Source organism: Trachypithecus francoisi, unplaced genomic scaffold (assembly GCF_009764315.1).
Source record: "Trachypithecus francoisi isolate TF-2019V2 unplaced genomic scaffold, Tfra_2.0 Lachesis_group2, whole genome shotgun sequence".
NCBI classification, from domain to species: Eukaryota; Metazoa; Chordata; class Mammalia; order Primates; family Cercopithecidae; genus Trachypithecus; species Trachypithecus francoisi.
In genome coordinates, this window is record NW_022681465.1 from 106,293,221 (window position 1) to 106,298,446 (window position 5,226).

General features: G+C 36.7%; 1 pseudogene; it reads right to left on the reverse strand.

The window, feature by feature from the left end:
* Positions 1-1,263: 1,263 nt before the first annotated feature.
* LOC117064524 lies at positions 1,264-2,186 on the reverse strand (annotated as a pseudogene).
* Between the last annotated feature and the right edge of the window lie 3,040 nt (positions 2,187-5,226).

Genomic DNA, 5,226 nt, shown 5'->3' on the forward strand with positions numbered 1-5,226 from the left:
CATGTAACAATTTGAATGGATGTCAAGGGTATAAGGCTGAGAGATAAAAAACATCAGTCTCAAAAAACTACCTACCATGTGATTCAACTTATATAACATTCTCAATATGACACAATTATAGAGATGTGGAATGGATCAGTGGTTGCCAGGTGTTAGGGTTGGAGGGGAGAGGGCATGAGGGAGCTTGTTTGGGCTAAAGGAATAATTCTACATACTGATTGTATCTACTGCTGGTTACAAATATCTCAACATGTAACAACATTTCTTAGAACATTTCATACATCAAGAAAAAAAGTGCATATAAAAACTGGTGAAATCGAAAAAGGTCCGTAGTTTAGTCAATAGTATTATACCAATGCCAATTTCCTGACTTTTTATACTTGTACTGTAGTTATGTAAGATGTTATTTTGGGGGGAATTAGGGTGAAGGATTCACAGGAACTCTGTACTATTTTTGCAACTTATCCATGAGCCTAAAATTAATTCAAAATAAAAAGGAAAAAGCTAGGGTTTCCATTAACCAGCATTAAAAAGACTGCACATAGAATAAGTTTTACAGGAGGAGATGAGGGGTTCAATTTTGACGTTCTAAATTTCAGATGTCCAGTACAAATGCTTATGTGCAAGCCTGGAGTTTGGGAAGGGAATCTGAATGAAATATGCATTTGGGAAATTATATTTAAAACCATGAGACTAGATAGGCTCATCCAGGACAGGAATGTAGATCAAGAAGAAAAGAGGAGCAAGGACTGGCCTTGGGGTATTCCACTGCCAGACAACAGGAGAGAACAGAGTGAACTCTTGGGAGGTAATAGTTCCACGTTTACGATTTTCCTTTTTGTGAAAGCTTTTTAGGGTGAGTGTGAGTGTGTGTGTGTGTTGACAGAGCTCTGTTCCAATTCGATTGCTCCAGTCTACCAGATTTACTGGTAGATTTGAACCTCTTTCAGTTACCGTGGATTTCTTTCTCTTTCTTTGTATCTTAGATATTTTTATTAGTTCATATTTGTTACTTATCAGGAATGACTGAAATAAAAAATGTAATTCAGTCCCATAATCATAATTATAATCATCATTACCACCGTCATCATGATAGAAATGGCTTTAAGTGAGAACTGGTCATATGAATATTATTGCTTCTGATTTTCAACAGTACATAGTTGCCATTAATGAATGCACAACCCAGAGTCTATCAACAAGGCTCAAGATATTTTATGTAATATAACATGCCTGTTCACAGGGGAAAAAAACCCAGGAAATAACTTATGTGTACTTCTTGATTTTATCACATAAGAAAAGCACAAAAGCACCACCCATGCCTCTGAGAATGTTGGACCATGCACCTTTGAGAAAAGCTTTGTCTCCTTCATCATGAGCAATTTTCCTCCAGCAGTCAAGAATGCCTGCGTACAGAATATCAGTTCCTTTGCACCCTGACCACATCATCTTGTGGTGGCAGTGTCAAATGGATAGGAATGACTTTCTATCCCAGCAATGCCAGTGACAGATTGTGTGATCATCCAGCTGATGAAGATATTAGTGTTCTTGGGATCTGGAAGAATTCCTTTTGCAATGTCACTGATACCAAAGTAGGAAGCTTGGTAGATGATAATACCCCACACTGACACATTAAAGCCTTGGTGCAGTCTCTTAATTCCATCAGATTTGTAGATCTTAACCAGGCAGTTACGGAGGCTTCTGGATTCCCTTCCAGCTCTAGCTTTACCCACAGTAGCTGCTAGACGGGTACAAGGTCAAGCAGCTGCAAAAATCAAGAAGGTACACCACACACAAGGATGTGGCCCAGTGGCATCAGTGGGGACCAGATAGCCTGCAATGTAGCACCACAACTGGGGCCTCTTGTCCACCCGACCTGGGAAGATCTGCCTCTATTTACCTCGGGCAAAGTTGACAGCCTAGATGGGTAAGTATCTGATGACACTGGCCAGGTTACTATGGCAGAAGGACAGGACTCCCTGCTCCTTGGTATGAACCACAGAGTCTGTCAAGCCCTTGCATTGCTTATCTGTGGTGGTCTGCTTGCTGGCGTGCTGTACTTGCAGCAGCAGCAACTTGACCCACTTGATGGGCACTGCTGTGGTCTTGGATATGGCTGCAGCCACCCCACCTGCCAGAAAGTCCTTGGAGAAGGTCACAGTGGCATCTGTCATGTTGAAAGGAAAGAGGAGGCTGGCAGCTGTGAGATGGGACTGGACTGGGAACCAGCTTTGATTCTGGGGCTCTGGGCAGACTTCCTTCTCTTTTCCTCTGTATTTCATCAGTTCTGGTAAAAATTTACAGGATATCAGTAGGAATGCCCCTCACTTCCCCTCATCTATTGAACTCAGCTCAATGATTTTACAAACTGTGATTTTTTTTTCAATTCCTGCTACCACTAGGGATCATGTGTGGTAGTATCAATGCTTTGGGAAAAATGAACATTGGTTCCGTTAAAAGAGGATGGAACGTATGTTGTGAGACTACTTCCCCTAAGGGGAAGATAAACACAAAATCTGATTCACATTTAGGAAAAATTTTTTTACTTTCCTGAAATCATTGTTCATTTATGATCAGTATCTACTCTTACCATTTTATTTTGAAACAAAAGTTCTATATCCTTTGTCACCATTTTTCCATTATCGTTGCTGTTAAAAAATTAATCTACCTAATTAACTAACTTTCATTTAATAGACAAATCATGATAATTGTTTTAAGGTTTAGGAATGCAGCCTTGCTTAGAGGGAAGCTTATAATAACTAATGCATGTGTTAGGAAACAAGAAGGGGTGAAAATCAATGATCTTAGCATTCATCTCAAGAAGTTAGAAAACGAACAGCAAATTAGAACTAAACAAAGGGGAGAAAAGTATAATAAAAATGAAAGCAGAAAATAATGAGATATAGAGCAAACACATAATATAATAGAAAAGTTCAACCCAAACAAAAGTTATCTCTGTGCAGGAAAGTTTGATAAGGACAAAAAAGAAAAGCTATAATTGTCAACATCAGGAATTAAGAATGGAACATTACTTTAGATCCTATTGGTATTAAATTATGCATGAGGATACTATAAAAATTTATTCCAATGAATTTAAAAAATGGCACAACTTAATTACTAGTAAAGAACGATTTACCAAACTGACACCTATTTCTGACATGAGTAGAAATAGAATATATGAGCCATCATTTTGTAACTCACCTATTCATATTCTCAGTCTGTATTCAAATGGGATGTTTGTTTTTTAAAAAATTGATTCATGGAACTTCTTTAGTTTGTTGAACTTTTTCTTTCTAAATTTTTTTTGCTATTATTCTTAGTCTATCCTTGTATGTTTTCTTCCAGTTTATGATGATGACGATGATGTGTTTTTAAAATTAATTCTTTAAAACTTCTGGAACTACATTTGATGTGTGATGTGAAGCAAAGGATCAATTGTTTCCCCCCTGCCGCCCCGGCCCCATAGCTGATTTTCTCAACATCATTTAAAATATAATCAATATTTTCTTCCACTGATTTCTGATGCTCCCTTGATCAAATACTTAAAGTTTGTGTATACTAGTGTCTGTTTCTCTTTTTACTTCTTTGTTAATTCTTCTGTAAAATTGCTCCTTAAGGTTTTTTTTTCTGCCTTTCACACCTTTTAGAACATTAATTTTACCATGTTAAAAAAATCCCATGGAACTTATTCAGTTGTTTTTTTTTAAAAAAAATCAAGGTGAAAATCCAGACATTTTCACAAAGTTAATGTGTCAAACTTAATAAAAGATCAGATTTTGTACTCTGACATGCATTATCTCTAAAATGTTAATAGTAATATTTGATAGATTTGTTGGAAAGATACAATAAAATATAAAATATATAAAATCCCTTGAACAATCCTTGGTATAGCTGGATAATAACTCCCAATATTCATTGCCTTCAGTGAATGCTGACTATTGGCTCACACTACTGTTGATAAAATAAAAAATAAAATAAAATTTGCCTTTTATTAGTATTAGAAGTATTTGATCTTTACATCCTTTTATGCAAGCATCTCTCTTCTTTTATATAAATATTTTATTCCCTTAGCAAAATTCAATTTTTTTTCATATTAATCACACACTTTTTGGTTAGGTTTATTCATAAATATTTTATGCTTTATACTGTTGTTTTATATAAACTGGGTTTTCTCTTGTTTTGTCTTTTTGATCATTGATGCTATTAGGCAAGACTGAAAATGTATATTTATCTTGTATCAAATTACTTTGCTGAAGTCTAAAAAATTAATTTGAGACATTTTCAATTCTCATATGGGCTATATAAGATGATCTTGTGTCCTTATTTCTAATAAAGTGTTTATTTTTTGTTTCTATTCCTTAATTTTTGAATTGAATTCAAAAGAAGAATGAGAGTGATATATTCTCTTGTTTTGATCCTTAATTTTAATGGAAGTGCCTCTATCATTTTACTCTAAGTTACTGTGTTGGCTGTTGGTTTAAAGTAGGTATTTGTTACCATGTCGAGAAAGTACCAGCTATGACTCTCAGGCTGCAAACTCAGGTGGGCAAGGAAAGTGACTAAAGTAAATTTGTATTTTGAGCCTTTATTCTGCCAGATGGCAAGACCTTCATCTCAGTTAATTAAGGGTTTTCTCTCTCTTTTTTCCAGGGAACTTACATTGTGCCAAGGCACACGGGGAGAGTGGGGATCTGATCCTGTGCAATCTCCTCCTCCTTTTACCTATTGCTCTATTTCTGTCCTCCCAGTTCTTCTTAAATCAATCAGCAAAGATGGGAGAGGCTGGGTAGGGAGGAGCAGCAGGGATTGGGGTATTCTTTCTTGTCTATTTCTCTCACAGATTGCATTGGGGTATGGTAGAAAGCAAGGAACATTCAGAGAAGTTTTCCTTGCCCTGATTCTTCTTCTCTTTCCTTGACAGCTTGTCCCCTACCCTAAATTTCACAACTCACTAGCTGTGGGGTGAAGTCAAAGGTGGAGCATGGAATGTGGAATGGTGGGGATGAGAAGGTCGGGGAGGATCTGGGCAACTGTGGGAGGAGAGGGGAGGATAGAAGAAAGGACAATTCCAGTAGCAAGTAGAAAGAGGGCATAGGTCTAGGACAGCATAGGCTGGCTGCTCTTCTGTTGCTACCATTAGAAAAATAAAATAAATTTTGCCCTTTATTAACATTTCACATAAGGAAATTTGCTGGCTATCCTAGTGAGAGACATCTTTGATTTCAATCA